General features: G+C 46.1%; 1 protein-coding gene across 4 annotated transcripts in view; it reads right to left on the bottom strand.

Moving 5' to 3' along the window:
* Nucleotides 1–398: 398 nt before the first annotated feature.
* Nucleotides 399–18,456, bottom strand: part of LOC135378716 (uncharacterized) — a 49,924-nt gene continuing 31,866 nt past the window's right edge. For 3 of the 4 annotated variants that reach the window (XR_010418552.1, XR_010418551.1, XM_064611805.1), the window contains 2 exons: nucleotides 12,171–12,288; nucleotides 399–1,147 (listed from right to left, as the gene is read on the bottom strand). The gene's annotated coding sequence lies outside the window, so the exon portion shown is untranslated. The remainder of the gene's footprint in view (nucleotides 1,148–12,170; nucleotides 12,289–18,456) is intronic. The other variant, XM_064611806.1, reaches the window with a different exon arrangement.

The raw sequence follows: 18,456 nt of genomic DNA, 5'->3' as shown, positions 1-18,456 counted from the left end.
TGTAATGGCTGGTAGACCACCCTGTATAGTGCTATTTTGGCAAGGGAGGAATAGCAACAAAGTAACAACAAGCAATGATCAAAAGCATTATTCCTAATAATTTCAAATGTATTCTAGAAAGCAAAACGAAAAAAAAAAAGATACTGCGTCGATTTGTAAAATTCAGCGATGTTTCTCGCATCTTTGTCGTTTGGTTAAATTTCGGATTAGTTGACTGACACTTCGAAACAGAAAACTCAATTTTTCGTAATTAGCAGCATTTGTAGAGCGTCATCGCAAACTATTCCGCATTCTACACACCACCATCAATAGTATCCACAATAGGACGCCTATTACAATGATATAGAGAAGGTTAGTAATGTTTTTAGTTAGCAGGCTAATATCGTGCTGCAGTTGACTCTCCTGTCTGCTATCGTGCCGCACCATATCTCCAGTAGCCTGACGCAGTTGATCAGTAGTCCGCTGCAGTTCGCCACGGGTCCGTTCCAGTTCTGTAGCGGTGAACTTGAGTGCTATATGTGTGTGCTGCAGTTCACCAGTAGTCTCCTTCAGCTCAATAGTAGCTCGCTCTAGCTTGTCATTAGTGCGCTTGAGTTCGTTACGCGTCTCCTCCAGTTCAATCCCTTGCTGCTGTAGTTTGCTTCTAGTCTCTTCTTGTTTGGCAGAAGCCAATTCTAGTTCTCTGCGAGTCCGTCCTAGTTCGCCAGTAGTCTCCTCCAGTTCAATAGTAGCTCGCTCTAGCTTGTCATTAGTGCGCTTGAGTTCGTTACGCGTCTCCTCCAGTTCAATCCCTTGCTGCTGTAGTTTGCTTCTAGTCTCTTCTTGTTTGGCAGAAGCCAATTCTAGTTCTCTGCGAGTCCATCCCAGTTCGTCAGTAGCTTCGCCCAGTTTCTTCACAGGTGTATCAGATAGGATCCAAGCCGAAACGACACTTGCGAATATGATGCCTGTAAGCTGCCAGAAAAGCCACATCCAGAGTCGTTCCCCTGTCATGGCATGGGACTCGATCCTTGCAAACCCCTCACTTGACACCTTGTGCATGTTCTCCAGTCTTCCAAGGTCTTTATACCGCGTGTTCTCTATTGCCTGCTGGTCGAGAGCTAGACGGCAGAAGTTGGTTTTTCAGGATATTCCGGCTGGCTGCCTTCTGAAATTCAAACAAAATTCAGGTAACCGAGTTCACGCATCACTGTGGTTTACCTGAACGCAAAAGTTTGGTTGTCAAAATGACATCCAGGTAATTTGTCCACTCATTAGATCAGACTAGAAAGAAGAACTTGCCTCGTACTGCCCTCAGTGATGATTTATACACCCATTAATTGCATTCACATCTATGTTTACACTGCGGTCAGTTTCAAATGGAAGGCAACTTAAAACTTCAGCATCTTTGATTACTTGCCGTGTCAGCTTTTCTCAGAGCACTCAGTCAATAGTTCTGAGAAATAATCGTGGAAGGAGGAATGAAACTGCCTTCCCCTTTGAGCAGACGTTTTTTGACGTATTGAATATCTAGGAAACCCTCTTCGGTGCCGTCTTGGTCACAGAGCATGCGCAGAAGCGCTGTGCAAAAGGTTAATTTTGAGGGGGACATGCGCTGCTGCCTCATTCGGCCCGCAGTCGGATGTGTGTCAAGCAATCTTATGTTTTCCCTGGTCACGAGGCTCCGAGGTGCTCAAAGGTTGCGCGTGACGTGATTGCACGGGTCTCACTGAAAATTTCTTATTTTAAACTTGCTCTCCCAGTTTATACTCTTCACTTTGTCTTCATCGTCAAGCGAGGATTCATTCATGCCGCCTTCCCTGATCACTGTGTCTGCACTCTCGTCAACATAGCGGCGCCAATGCAGGTAACGAAACACTGCTCAAACGAGGCACACAAACACTCTCGTGTGAGGAAAGAACAACATCAACGAGCACTCGCTGGGCTCAACACAACTAGCCGTACAATGCCTAAACAGAACTTGGCCCGAAGGAAAGTTCAAGAGAACAATGCGCAACAATGCAAGGACACAGGAGTGCCTAATGTCATGTTCTAATTATCGCCGTGGAAGCAGACAAGTAGTGCATGCCTGCTCTTCGTTTTTAGGACAAGGCATGGTCTCTGGCGTGATTTTAGGCGGGATCTCTGAGGCGATCATTCACGCAGCGTGATGTTTGGCCCACGTACCTAAACCCGCACCCCATTGCAATGTCATAGACAATATTTTTGTTGACAGGGAAGAACAGGTGCTCTATGATTTTTACACATGGGCCTCTGCCCAATGAACGGCGTCAAAGGATTCACCCCAAAATAATTAGAGAAAATTAACTGTACATTGAACTTAGTGGCAACAGCTTTTGAGTTGCATGAGACTGCGTGGAGCAAGGGGACCACCACAGGAATAGGTTTGTAAACTTCCTCTACGCTCTGTATGACTAGGAACCCCGAAGAGTCTAGAGAACAAGACGTTGGAAATCTGGCTATCCTGATAACCCGTTCTTACAAGGCGCTGTATCTGAGTTTACAGCTGAAAACACCCTGTGGTCAGATAATCTCTAAAGAGCATTCGAAACAGAGAGAATATAACACCCTATTTAACATTCTTAGTGTGCAGTTCTGGGACGGTAACACAGAGGTAGAGGACAGTAGTCTGGGTTTTTAACAGAAAGAAATCTGGCACAATTAGCTTCGAAGTCGCGTTCCGAAGTTGCGGAATAACTGCCTTATTGTGCCAGTCATGCTGTGGTTTGCTCGTGTCTTTACCACTTTATTCGGGCTTTTCTGATGTTTCGGTTAGGCCTAGTTAGGTACTTGCTCCGTGGAGTCAGGAGCATTTTCTCTGTGCATGTTTTCTTCCACTGTCACGTCTAGAGGAACCTTACGCGTGCTCGCGGATGTTCTTTCATTTATTTGTTCTGATGCGAAAGTAGCTATGTCCGTTGCTGGAGCAGTGTCGTTCTGTGCCTGAACCGCCCAGCCCTGCGTCCATGATCACTAAACTGCTGTCACGAACTGATGATGGTAGCAGCCAGGCAGCCAGCTTTGCACCGGGGTAGCGCCCGTACGATGATGCAGACCTTTGAATGCTGGTAAGTTATTAACGCTATTTTACAATTTTTTGCAATACATTTCTGCTTTCCACAACTCTTTGGATATTCTTTGACCGTAGTTAGTAGCGTGTCGGCCAGCTGACACCAGGATCGCGGGTTCGATTCCGGTGGGGGGCGGAGAAACCTTGGTGACAACGTAAAAGTACCATAGACACGCCGTCTCCAGCGAGGGACGTTGAAGAGGGTGTCCCATCTGCTAAGATTTCGGGGCACGTTGGAGAACCCTCAGGTGGACACAGGGGCGGATCTATCTGACTGGGGACGGGGGACGGGGGGGAGGGGCGTCCTGCCTCTGTGACTTCACTCGTAATCCTAGTCGTCGTGGTGCTGAAGAATGCGAATCATTGTTACGTTCCCCTTGTGCATATGGTGTGTCTTAACGATGTGTTGAGAGGATAAACGAGATAATGGCAAGAACTAGTACAACATATTAAGACAACATACAAACGACAACCGCCTGTGTGTTGTATTTTGTATCAGCTGTCGCCGTGACCCCGTTACGCCATAAATAACAAATCACCCAGTGTGCTGTTCTCTCGTTGAGTGATTTCACCATAGCTTTTTTTTTCCGCATGTTAACTTTGCTGTCACGCATACAAGTGTTGAACCCTGCTCATGGATGGTCTCCGTTTTTCACAATAGGCACAATGGACGTGATCCTCGATTTTCTTTTTACTTCCGTGTTAGCGCCGTGAAGCAACTGTGACTATGAGCGGCGTACAGACGTGGACAGATGGAGAGAGGACAGTATCAAGGAGTGGGGGACAGGGGGGTTAGTACGCGTGCTGGGTCCACTTCAGGGGTAACTGTGCCGACACTCGTCTGGAAAGTATTCTGAAAAGCCAAGGAAAACCTCAGACAGCACAGCCGGTGACAGGAACCGAACCTGCGTCACCTCCCAGTCTCCGCGTGTGTGTGTGTGGGGGGGGGGGGAATTTGTTGGCAGAAAAATAAAGAAAGAGAAAAAATCCATCATCCCAACCACTAGGTCACGGGTAGCTGGTGCTCCTCCATTAAGCAATGTCAATCTTGTTTTGGCCTGCATTTCGACGTGCCGCTGCCATTTTGACGAGAGCGCGGCGATGATGGCAGCCCCCACAGCTCTCGCAAAATCTGTATCAAAATGCGTGTTACTGCGCACGGAGCAATCCGTGCCTCTCTATTGGTCGGACGCCACAAGCGTGTCCGGATTGGTTGCCAGAATTTGAAAACGGCACTTCGCGCTTCCTCGCCTGCGCGCTGCGTTCTGGTTCTCCTTCGGCGGTTTCATTTGAAATCTGAACGGTGGGCGCCGCGTTGGCGGTGTCTTTCGTTGGGAGGCAAGTGCGTTCGCCGATCGCCGTTTTATCCGTGTATTATGGTGTCTTTGATCGTGTTGTACTGTTTCTCGCCACAAGCATCGGTCTACGAACAGCCAATCGAATTTCAAACTGAAGTGTTGTCGTGAATTCTGGCTCGATGAACATGTTCGAGCGCCGTCAGATCTGCATAGCGGTGACAAGAAAATACGATTCATGAAGCATCATTTTATGTTTGACGTGTAGCAGGCAAGGACATGATGATCAAGCGATTGTGCGCAAGTATGTGACAGTTGTTCGTTGCTGGGAATAAGCTGTGTCGATATGCGCGTTTTGTAAGTTTGAACTTTGTTCCAGTGTGCTAGGAAGCGCCACGCAATGGACGCTCAGTGCATGTATTTGTGTCAGTATAAATAAATTTCTGTTCATTACGACACTTTTCACAGTTGTTTGGGAATCACGGAATAACTTTACGACGTGCATGAAAGCTAGTAGACTAGATGTGAGGGGTAGCCGGTACAGGCCAGTATGGAAAGCAGAAGTCAGCAACAGCCAGAACCGGTCGGGCTGCGAGCCGGACGGAAAGACTTCTGATTGGAGGATTGAGGGAGCAATCGCTGCATTCTCATTGGTCGTGTGCCCAGTGTTGTGTGAATTTAGCTATACTATGGGCTCTATGGGGAGTTGGTGAGAGCTGATGATGGTAGCGGCCGGGGAACGAGAGAAGCCCTGGCGACATGCTAGCGCTTCTGAACATGAACGGAGTGACGATTATGATGTCTTATCGGTCTGGCTGAGTCATTTTACAATTTGATTAGTTTACGAAGCGCTCATTGCGACACGGTTGTCTAAAGTCTCTAGCCTGCTGAGGAGCGAACCCCTTTCGGCGATGTCGCGCGCGAAGGAATTATACCAATAACCTACCCGACGGGAGGCCGCGCCCAACTGCTTTCCCTAGCAGGCGACACTGAGTATACGATGGTACTCTCTCCTGATAGGTGGCGCTGCGTGGACTTACCTCGGAGATTATAATGGTATAGTTCCTTCGTGCGCGACATCGCCGAATTCCGTCTTCCTCCCCGAATTGCCCTTGGGTTTCAGACCTTCACAGTCCAAGAGTACATAGAAGGCCCCATACAGTGTTATAACTGCCAACGATTTGGCCATATTGCACGAAATTGCCGAGGTTCTACACGGTGTGGCATCTGCACCGGACCTCACCGGAGATCAGACTGCAACAATAAAAGAGAGCCAAAGTGTGCTAACTGCAAATCCAGCCATCCCGCATCATTTTCTTTATGTCCTGTCAAGACCGCCGCCAGCAAGAGGCACCAAGACCGAACCCTACGACTTCCGTCTGACGCTCCTAGGGATGCTAGTGCCACACTCCCGTCTGGTACAAATGCACAATAATTTCCTGCACTACCCCCTCGATCTGCACCAGGTAAACGAGGGTCGCTGAACACAGTCGCGGCTACGCCTATCACAAGCGCACCGCCTCCTCGTCCATCAAGACAGATTACAAACACTTACGCCAGTGTGACGGAACCAGCACCCTCATCAGCCCCCCAATATATGCCTCCTCTGGGACTCTTCTCAGCGGTACTCGCTGCCCTTAAGGCCATTGTCTCTGCTTTTCCTGGTGCGTCGCAACTGCCCGAGGTTCAAGCGCTTCTGGCACTGGAGGCATTATCTTCGCATCAGCATGACGGAATTGTATAAAAACGCCCTGGCCATGCAGTGGAATCCTCGAGGCCTGCGTAACAAGCTCCCAGATTTTAAATTACATCTCCAACAGTACAAGTTCCCTTTTATAGCTATATGCGAACACGGCATGGATTGTACACATCGTGTTAGTGGATACACAATCTATCGCTCTCATCATTCCCCTGAGAGTAGAGCAGCGCTATACGTTCGCAATGACCTCGTTGCTGCACCCATCGGCTCAGTTTGTCATCGCTCTTATGATTGCGTCACATGCAGGATCCGCCTTGGCCCCATGCTGTTAACGGTCGTCAGTATCTATCTCCGTCCCGCGGTACAGGTCCCGTGGAGTGACCTCGAACGCTTACTTGGTTCTCTGGAAGCCCCGGCGCTTGTGCTAGGGGACTTCAATGCACATCACTCGGCCTGGGGAAGCCGAAGGACGGACAGTAGGGGAAGGAGGTTGTTAGAGGCAATGGAGAATAATAACATGTGCCTGCTGAACAACCGCGAGCCCACTTACATGCGATCCCCAATGTCACTTGATGTATTGGACCTCTCGTGGTCCTCAACCGACATAATTCGCCACTTGTCGTGCGCTACGGACGTCGACACTAGAGGTAGCGATCATTTTCCTCTATATATTTCGCACGACAGACTGCCCCTCTCAGCAACTGCTGGACTGATTTCTTTCACAAACTGGAGACGTTTTCGTGCGGGCCTCAGAACATCTGTGCGCACCGGTATGTCCCCAGAGGCTCTGTCTCAAGCAATTACCCGCGGTATTCAGGACGCGGTGGTCATGTCTAAAAGGGTAACAGGCCATATCGGCCATTCCCCCGCTATTAATCACCTTAGAGCATTACGTCGCCGAGCAGAAAGAACGGCTCGTCGGACAGGGCAACTTACGGACATTGTGGAATACCGCCGGATGAAAGCTAAAGTAACACGAGAACTTAAAAACGAGGACAGGAAGCGTTGGCGTAAGTTTTGCCACCACCTTTCACCGTTCGATCGGGCCACGAAGATCTGGCGGACAATCCGATCTCTGAAGGAGGCGCCCCCTCAAAAGAATCCTCTCGCGGCCTTGGCTATCGTTCAGCGTGTAGACGAGAACACGCTTGCGACGGACTTCTGTGTGGTACTAACGACTCCTGCGGCTGCCTCGACCACGCCCCTACACCGCAGTTTTGTCCACAGTTTGACGGCTGAACTTCACCACGACTGGCCCCGTCCCCCGGAAGTTATGGACCGCGACTTCACACTAATCGAGCTAAAGGCAGCGTTGAAGCTTGGGAACGCCAGCTCGTCCCCTGGGCCCGATAAAATCACCTATGCCGCCCTACGAAACCTTGACGGGCGGTCACTCCAAGCTCTCCTTCATGTCTATAATATGTCTTGGCAACAAGGATCTTTACCACATACATGGAAGGAGGCCTTGGTTGTTCCCATCCTGAAACCAGGCAAGCCCCCAAATGCCCTATCCTCCTTTCGCCCGGTAAGCCTGACAAGCTGTGTGGGGAAACTGATGGAGAGAATGGTTTTGCATCGCCTCGACTGGTGGCTCGAAAAACGACGTGCGTTCCCTCACGAAATGGCTGGATTTCGTCGCCACCGAAGCTCCATGGATCCAGTTCTCGACCTAGTCTCTACAGTTCAACATGCTCGAGCCCATCGACGGATCGTCCGATCGGTCTTCCTCGACATCAAGCGCGCCTATGATACCGTCTCGCACATTTGTGTGCTGCATGCCTTGCGCTCGTTTGGAGTATCCGGTCGGCTCTTCAACTGGCTCCAAGACTTCCTTACGGACCGAACTGTCGCTGTCCGTACGTCCCAAGGCCAAAGCCCTCAGCATCCTGTTCCCCAAGGAGTCCCCCAAGGAAACATTCTCAGCCCGACACTCTTTAACGTGGTGATGGCCGGCCTACAATCAGTAATTCCTCGCAAAGTGTCGTTCTCCGTGTATGCAGATGACGTCGCCCTTTGAACAGTAGGAAAATCACGCCCGGCTCTCCAGCGCCGCCTGCAGCTCGCTTTAAACAATATCCATACGTACCTGACGCACCTCGGGATGGACCTTTCACCCGAAAGGTGTGTCGAGCTCCCTTTCACGCGTAAAGCTACGGCCAATTTCCCACTTTGGCTTGGTTTAAAGAAGCTAGAACCAGTACGCTTTCACCGCTTCCTTGGCGTGGTAATCGACTCGGACTTGCGCTGGGCTCGGCACATTAAACACCTTGAAACTAAAGTGCAGCGATGGCTCCCCGCAATCAAACATCTTTCTGGCCCAGGATGGGGCTGTGATCAGCGTTCCCTGCTCGCGGTTCACGCGACATTGGTGAGGGCAACTGTGCTTTACAGCCTTCCTATTCTGCACAGGATATTAACAACTTCATTAAATACGCTTCGGTCCCTGTTTGCTCGAAGCCTTCGTCGATGCCTCGGAGTTCGAAGAATGGCTGAAACACGACAAGTACTGGCTGAAGCTGGTGAGCTCCCGATTGAAGTTCTCCGTGAACGGGAAACGGCTCGGCACTACCTCCGTTTGCGTGCTCACATTCCCCGCCACCCGCTACTAAGGAAAATTCGATACCGCCCTGGAAGCGACTTCTATCGAGTAGCGCAGAGGACACGCCAGACTCTCACTGGCTTCATAACTAAGGACACTATACCGCCGGAAGCCCCCTGGTCTCGACCGGTACCGCCCACTTTTGTACGCCTCCCAAACCTTCTGCAAAGAAGAGATCAGGTCCCCCCTCAAATCCTCCGAGCCCATTTTCACGCTCTGGTAGACGAGAAGTTTTCTACGTTTACGGCAGCATATACTGATGGCGCATCCCGAAACAACAAGTCCGCCTCAGCCTTCGTCATTCCATCCGAAGGCGTCGTGCACGGAAGACGCCTTTCACATCCAACCTCCTCCACAGCTGCGGAACTCTATGCCATCCTTTTCTTTCTACAACACATCGCTGATTTTCCACCCCGGGAATGGGTAGTCTTTACAGACTCCAAATCTGCACTTCAAGCAATTGAAACTTCCGGCATACGAGGCCCATCAGCACCCCTAGTCACAGACGTGTTAATGGCTTACCACACTATCTACGCCGCAGGCCACAGGCTAGTTCTCCAGTGCGTTCCAGCCCATTGTGGTGTCGTGGGGAACGAGCAGGCCGACAGCGCCGCAGAAGCAGCACTCTCGTCTCGGAACCGGACCCGTATTGTTCTGCTCAGAGGAGACCGCCGTTCAATTCTGCGACGTCTAGTGACACCCCTGGCTTCCCGCCAACGGACAACCGACATTCTTCCCCCCTCTATGTTGGACAGAGTTGATCCCACGCTCGCTTTCCGCATGCCACGAAACACATCTCGCCAGGATGCTGCATTAATCCACCGCATGCGCCTCGATGTGGCCTATACAGCTCAGTGGCGTTACCGCTTGAGACAAATTGATTCTCCCACCTGCTGCCACTGTGGTGCTCTTGAGGATCTGGAGCACATTCTTCTTCATTGCCCTCACTACGAACCTTCCCGAACCACACTCTCCGAGTCTCTTCGTCAGCTGGACTCTCGCCCTTTCTCCCTACCGAAATTGCTTGGTCCCTGGCCCAATCCAGCCCAGCAACGTTCTGCGCTCAAAGCTCTTCTGACATTTCAGGACACCATCGGACTTCGATCGTTCTTGTAAAGGGGCTCGTTATTTTATTCCCCCCATTCCACCAAGCACTGGGGTACAGTATCGCCTGTTGCGATGAAACTCCCCACTCTCCAAGGCCGAAAATAAAGTTGTTGTTTGTTGTTGACATCGCCGATAGAGGACTGCTCGGCCATGGGCTGGTGGACTGGACACAGCCGTATATTAAAAGGGAGTCTGGCCATTGGGAGGAGCCACAAAAAGAGGCTCGACCTCTCAATCACAGTTTCGCTCCTCTGATTGGTTTGCTTTTTACCAAAGGGGTCGCCATGACACCATGCTGCCACCCAAAATGGCGACGAAAACAAACACAGAGAAGGGGGAATTTCGTGACCAAAAATTTTCACAGACTACCATGATTTTAAGCTGCAAATGTACATCCTAACATACATTTCTCCGAAATCGGTTTCAACTTATGCTCATCCGTCGATATCTAACTGAAAAGAATACGTTTTGTCGCCGGTGTTAGACCTAGAGAACACGGCGATCACAACGAAATCATAACAAAAACGCTGCTGTGTTGTACAATCTGATATTTAATTGCTGGATTTCATGGATATAAACATTCTTGCCTCTTATATTCCAACTGTTAATGTAGATTTGTTTAAAAGTCATACCGACAACAGAATGTGTCCCAGCAGGTGGTTCTGCCGGCAGCAGTACAACGACGGAAGCGGACGACAACTGCCAACGTGCCTTACGCTCTCTAGATGGCGCTCATCAAATTTACACAAACAACCCACTACTCTTGCAACTTGCGGGATGTATCCATTTCAATCCCATCCAATCCACTTGCCACCCAAAATGGCGCTGCCCATGTTGGATAAGTGGCAAATAGTAAGGATAGGCTGATTGATAGCGCCCCATATTTTGAAGACTTCGTTCGTCGGAAAGCTGAAAAACCGGGTGGAGCTTCGTGTATAGGCATGACCCATTAGTGGCCAGACTCCCTTTTAATATATGGCTCTGGGGCTGGAGACTTTAGAAAACCGTGTCCCAAATAGTAACTTAGTGTTCAGTGTGTAAAAGTTTTGTTTTTTCGATGGAACGAAAAAAATAGGACACGATGTTCTCGAGACCGTATCTGTTGCTCGTTGGCAGTCGCCCTTTGCATTTGTTCTTCCCTCGCCATACCTATCGTAATGATAATCCCAATGATTATAAGTCGCAGGAGCCGCCACCGAGAGCGGCTGCCCTATTGCCCGCAGCGCCACCACAGCCTTGCACGAGGGCGCTCTATTTCGCATTGCCATCCCATGCCTCTCGTTATCTCTCACCATGCTCTCCGAAGAAGCAATGACATCATTTTTATTTTATTTTTATTTATTTATTTATGAAATACTGCAGACTCCGTTGGAGTCCGAGCAGGAGTGGTCTCTGACACTACACAGAACGGAATGCAAACGAGTATCTATCACAACAAGCAATATCGAGGTTATCACATAATGCAAAAATAGAATAGCAGCGCTTTACACTTCACTAGATCACAAGTGCTTGACAAGACAAGTGCTACATATGATCGAGACAGGAAAGAAAACTTTCTAGTGATGTAAATGCAACCTGAGGAATATTATTCCAATCTTCTATACTGCGGACAAAAAATGAAGTTTTAAATCTACTTGTACAAGCATATATTGGCATTAAACTGTATTCATGACGGTGTCGGGCACTTCTAGACTGTATGCTGGATACATACTGGTCAGGGTTGAGCCCTAGTCTACGGCTGTACAACATATAGAGAAATTTTAACCGCTCGCATTTCCTTCTATGAGCTAGAGATTCTAAACCGGCATCGCGAAGCATTTGTGTTGGCGAGCTACGCCTGTGGTATCTATTAAAAATGGATATCGCTGCAAGGCGCTGAATCTTTTCGAGTTCACCTATGTATTTCTATGTATTGGGATCTCATACCACGGCAGCGTATTCAACCGATGGTCGAATAATAGATTTATAAGCTGCGATCTTAAGGTCCTTGCTAGTACAGTGAGGCTTTCTTCGCAATAATCCCAGCTTCTTACGGGCCACTGTGCATATATTTGCGATATGTTTGGACCAGGATAATTTATCTGTAATGGTTACGCCGAGATACTTATATTGACTTACTTTTGTTATGGCAGTATCACCTATGTTATATGTGAACACGAAAGGATTCTTTCTTGCCGTTATGCTCATAAAAACGGCCTTTTCAAGATTAACAACCATGTCCCACTGGGAACACCACTCTGACACTCTAAGTAAACTAATAAGTGCTCCTGATCCTCAATGGATGACACAGAAAGAAACAATATACAATCATCCGCAAACATTTGGATTGAAACCTGGGGGCCCACAAAATCCGGTAGATCATTAATGTACAGTAAGAACAATAATGGGATTAAGACTGACCCTTGGGGAACACCCGATTTGACTTCTAGAAGGTCCGGTAGTGTTCCACTTATGTCCACAAATTGCCTACGACTGGATAAGTATCTTTGGATCCACCTAATGATGTTGGATGGTACCCCTATAGCAGACAATTTAGAAATTAATTTATTATGTGGGACCTTATCAAATGCTTTGGAGTAGTCAAGAAAACATCAGACAGCAGAGGGCCCTAGTGGTGAAGGATCGCTCGTAGCGCCCTCTAGTGGTGTACCCTACACAATGGCTAATCCTTCTATTCATCGGAGATAATGCGTCTATTGTGGGCTGCATTGGAAACAACACCCAAATGGGTAGGGTATACGACTCGTGCATTTCGATCGTTGCGCCACTTTCAGCGCACAGCGGCTTCGGGATGAACCTGTTCCGAAGCTCGTTCCCACGTCTTTGCTTTCAAGCCGCGCTGTTTGCAAATCATTTTGTTGCTTTTTCTTTGGTTATTTTGGCAAGACGTTGTTGAATGGCGCATAACCCCGCAGGCAATGCCCATGGACATTAAATGCGGCGTTTATGCTGCTCAAACATGAATGCGAGCCTCGTCTTAAAGAAAGTCGTTCTGGTGATTAAGGTTTTAGTTTCAGACCCTAGGCTTGAGGAACCAGCAGTCCGTTTCGTTAAATATTTAGTTAACCAGTCTTATCTAGTCAATAAATTTTATCTAATCATTTTTTTTTTAATTCTGGGTTTATATGACTGCTAACGTTCAGTTGAAATCAGTTGCCTACATCGCGCCCAGGTTGTTTTCCATCTCAGTGCTTGTTAGGGCACTCTTCTAGCGTAAGGTGCGCCCCATGCCATTATTGATAATTAAGGTTCCGAATTTTCGGAGTTTTCATTTTGGAAAATTCGGAGGCTGTTTATCGGAGTTTTCAACTTTTCCGATATTCGGAGTCTATAGGAGGATTAAAAAGTCTAAAGAATGAACGGCACCGATTTCGGACTCTTTGGGAGCAGTCATCGCAGAGACTATGCTAGGAAAGAAACTTGTGCAAGAGTGACTGAGACCGGAAAAGTAGGCGTGGAAGACAGAGAAGTGACAAATGAGAAAGTAAAGAGGAAAAGCCGTAAGGCCGCCGTGTGAACGTTGCAAAAATCGCAGTTTATCCGATACATCCGATTTTTCGTCAAAAATATATTGGATGAAGAAATACTCCAACAGCAGGGAGACGCCATAATGGGACAAAAAAAGTCGAGAACTCCGACTTAACATAACAAAATAACAAGACGTTTCGTCGGTCATGCGACGTACATCATCAGTGCCAAACGGAATGAGAGATTCCACAACATGGGGGTATTGTTTGGGAAGGGGCAACGGTTTCTGTTACAAACCGAGGGGCCACGATGCATGTGACAAGACTCTAGAAGCTTTCTGGGTCCCCATCTTTATTCTCGAGCCAAGGTCACCGCGTTGTCGAAGTCGAAACAATGTCCCGCGTCCCAACAATGTTCAGTAAGCTCCGTCTTAAACCATGTGGCGTGCGTCGCGCTCCTTATGTCCCGCTTACGTTCTTTGAAACGAGTGTTCCGTTTCCTACCAGGACAAAAAAGTAGAGAACTCCGACTTAACATAACAAAATAACAAGTTTTACTCAGACGTTTTCCGATTGCCGTTTTCGATAGTCATAACAACAATGAAATAGTCATAACTGTTCATAAAGCATACATGTAGTCTCATACCATCCCATTGCGGTGCATAACTAGTCATACTCATAAAAAGTCAATTGATACGCCTAAACAAGGAAATACCCATAACTGGCTATAAATCGTGTCGGTAGTCCCATACTATCCCATATTAGTGCACAGAGTAGTCATAGCCATAGAAAAGTTAAATTATATTCGTAAACAAGGCACTCGTCATATTAGGCCATAAATCCTGCATTCAGTCCCATACAATCCCATTGTACTGCATGGAGCAGGCATAGTCATAAAAAGGTCAATTTATGCCCTTAAACAAGGAAACAATTCAAACAGGTCATAAATCATGCAAGTAGTCTCATACTATCACATAATAGTGTATTGAACAGTGATGGTCACAAAAAGTAAATTTCATAAGGTCATAACTCCTCAGGTAGTCACATACCATCCGATAGTAGCGATTAGAGTAGGTGTAGTCATAAAATGTCAATTTACAGCCATAAACAAGGAAATAGTCATACCAAGTTATAAATCATGCAGGTAGTCCCACTCTCCCATGGTAGTGCATAGAGTATGCATAGTCATAAAAAGTCAATTTATGGCTGTAAGTGAGGAAATAGACAAAACAGGTCATAAATGGTGCAGGTAGTCCCATACCATCTCATAGTTGTGCATAGAGCAGTCATAGTGATAAAAAGTCAATTTATACCCGTAAACAAGGAAATAGTCAAAACAGGTCATAAATCGCGCACGTAGTCCCATACTATCACGTTGGAGTGCACTGAACCGTGATAGTCATAACAAAGTCAATTTATAGCCACGAACAAGGAAATAGACATATCAGGTCAGAACTCTTGCAGGTAGTCTCATATCATACCATAGTAGTGCACAGAGTAGGCATAGTCAAAAATGTAAATTTAAAGCCGTAAACAAGGAAATAGTCATATCAGGTCATAAATCATGTGGGTAGTCCTCTACCATCCCACAGTGGTGCATAGAGTAGGCATAGTCATGAAAAGTCATTTTATACCCGTAAACAAGGAAATAGTCATAAATCATACAGGGAGTTCCATAACATCCGATAGTACTGTACAGAGTACGCATAGTCATAAAAAGTCAATTTATAGCCGAAAACAAGGAAATACTCATAACAAGTCATAAATTATGCAGGTAGTCCCATACTATCACATAGTAGTGCACTGAGCAGGGGTAGTCACAAAAGTGAGTGTATGGCTGTAAACGAGGAAATAGTCAAAATAGGTCATAAATCATACAGGTCGTCGTGTATGAGTTAATCGTGAAACCGTGAAAAGTTAACCCGAGAATTTAGGATTATATTCCACGGCATAAGGATTAAAATTGGTAGCACGAGGATTAAATTTAACAGAAGAAGGATTAAATCCCACGCTATAAGGATTAAAAGTGGCGGCATGAGGATTAAATTGCACAGTATAATGATTAATTTCCGCGGTATAAGGATTAAATACGACGGGAAAACCTGTAGAAGAAGCGAAAGAGCTGCGAGCGAGGTACGATGATACTATGATGATCGCGGTTTCTCATGTTACATGCTGCTCCCTTTTAAATGCGACAACATTTATATATTTATATATCTTTTTTTCAGTGCCCACCAACAGCTGAAGCCTACACGGAGGTGCACTCTAACTGATATGCAACACCAATACAGTAAATAATACATATAAACCAAAAATGCGCTTGGCAACATTAGACACACAGCCAAGAACAGACGACAGCTTTAAAAACCTTCAAATGAGAAAAAATATCAACATTATTATTTTGGAAGTCATTGTAAAAACACTGCATTCGAACAATCGGAGAGGATATATTAGGGAAACCAGGGTAAAATGTAGAAAGAAACCTAGTCAGCCTTGGAGGGGCGTAAAAGCAAACCTCAGACAAATGTGCGGGAGCATTCATTGTTGCATGAACAAGCTTGTGAAAAAATAACATCTCACGCAGCTGTCATCTATTACATAGTGGCATCATGCTCAGCTTAGATATAATATTGTTATAGCTGAAGTACCACATCCGACTCACAAATCTGTCAATTCTGATGTCTGGCAATTCTGACAAGTCTCTTTTGTATGGTTTCCAAATGGCCCGACGATGATTTCGATAAGCTGCTCGAAACCGCAGAAGAAAACTCCAGTTTGCTTCTCACAAGCCTATAATACACACTAAGAAGTGAATACATATTCTTGAATCCCTTAGGGATACGAGAAATAAACCCCAGAGATCTCATACTGGCAGACTACACATACGAAACATGGTGATTGAACTTCAATGCACTATCGAAAAAGACACCAAGATCACGGATAACCTTATCTCTCTTTATAGACAAGTTATCAAGAAGATTATTGAATTGTGGTATTCGGGTCTTCTTCCGTGTGAACGATACAATTTTAGTCTTGGACACATTCAGGCACAAGGCGTTAACTTTACACCAGTCCTTAATTTCTGCTGCATCCTCTTGCAGCAATAAACAATCCTCCATAACGAAACGAAATATTTTTACATCGTCCACAAATAAGAGTACACGAGACCGCTCAACAGCATTTACAAGGTCATTGATAAACACTAAAAACAAGAGCGGTACCTGAGGTTACTACCCTGAGGATACTACGCCATATACAGAAATGAATGAATCAGATGACGCAGTGCCAACTACTACAATGTTACCTCGGTTCGAAACATAGCTCTTCAATAACGTGCAGTACTCTTCACACATACCATACAGTTGTAATTTCGAAAGAAGTAACGCATGATTAGCTTTATCAAACGCCTTGGTAAAGTCGAAATAAATTGTGGCCACTTCCTCACGGTTACAAATGAACGGGACCGTCTAGCTCACAAATGTGCACATGTTCGATTCCACAGATCGATTTCTCATAAATCCACATTGGTCAAGACAAATTTTTCTACAAAAGTAGTTATAGAAACGTTTATAGAGAATAATCTCACATACTTTCGAGAACGCACAAAGTAAAGAAACTGGACGATAATTGTTAACAATACAAGGATCGCCAGACTTGAAGACTGACAGGTACAACAATTGCTGATTTCCAGGTGATGCGATAGTGTCCGAAACACAATGAAATATTGAAAATATGTGTAAGACTCGATAACAGTAAATCCTCACAACCCTTGACGATGAAGCTGGGAATACTGTAAACTCCTGACGTAGTTTTCGGTTTAAGTTTCTTAATTGTGCGTCGAACATCATCCCCATCAACTTCCTTCAAAGGAAGGCAGTCATTACACTGTATAACTGAGGGCTGCACACAAACACTTGAACAAGAAAAATAAGAGCTGAAATGGGCAGCAACTAAATTGCTCACCCTGTGGGCATCAGATACTACAGGTTTTCCCGTCGTATTTAATCCTTATACCGCGGAATTTAATCCTTATACCGTGGAACATAATCCTCATGCCGCCACTTTTAATCCTTGTTTCGCTGGATTTAATCCTTATGCCGCTACTTTTAATCCTTATACTGTGGGATTTAATCCTTGTTCCGTTAAATTTAATCATGGTACTACCAATTTTAATCCTTATGCCGTAGAATTTAATCCTAAAGTCTCGGGTTATCTTTTCACCCTTTTCACTACAATGCGACAATGCGGGACAACCTGTATGATTTATGACCTCTTTTGACTATTTCCTCGTTTACAGCCATACACTGACTTTTTGTGACTACCCTGATCAGTGCACTACTATGTGATAGTATGGGACTACCTGCATAATTTATGACTTGTTATGAGTATTTCCTTGGTTACGGCTACAAATTGACTTTTTATGACTATGCCTACTCTATGCACTACTATGGGATGGGATGGGACTACAGGCATGATCTATGACCTGATATGACTATTTCGTCCTTTACAGCCATACACTGACTTTTTGTGACTACCCTGCTCAGTGCACTACTATGTGATAGTATGGGACTACCTGCATAATTTATGACTTGTTATGAGTATTTCCTTGGTTACGGCTACAAATTGACTTTTTATGACTATGCCTACTCTATGCACTACTATGGGATGGGATGGGACTACAGGCATGATCTATGACCTGATATGACTATTTCGTCCTTTACAGCCATTAATTGACTTTTTTGTGGCTGTGCCTACCCTATGCACTGCCATGGGATCGTATGGGACTACCTGCATGATGTATGAGCTATTATGATTATTTTCTTGTTTATAACTATAAATTGACTTTTGTGACTGCTGCTACGCACTGCTATGCTACTGCTCTATGCACTACAATGAGACGTGATGCGACTATCTGCATGATTTATTGACTGCATCGACTTTTTCCTTCTTTGCTCCTCCCACTTCTTTCCTCTCCACTCTCCAAAGCCAAAAATAAAGTTGTTGTTGTTCCTTCTTTGACGCTATAATTTGACTTTCTATGACTAGGATTACTCAATGCACTGCGGTGGGGTATTATGGGACTACCTGCATAATATAAAATATGTGATCAGTACTTCCTTGTTTACGCCTATAAATGAACTTTTTGTGATTTTGACTACTACGTGCACCACTATGAGATAGTATGAGACTACCTGGAACTAACGCGAACTACCAGGAAA

The sequence above is a fragment of the Ornithodoros turicata genome, chromosome 1, assembly GCF_037126465.1.
Source record: "Ornithodoros turicata isolate Travis chromosome 1, ASM3712646v1, whole genome shotgun sequence".
Classification (NCBI taxonomy): domain Eukaryota; kingdom Metazoa; phylum Arthropoda; class Arachnida; order Ixodida; family Argasidae; genus Ornithodoros; species Ornithodoros turicata.
This window is presented reverse-complemented; position numbering and strand designations above follow the sequence as displayed.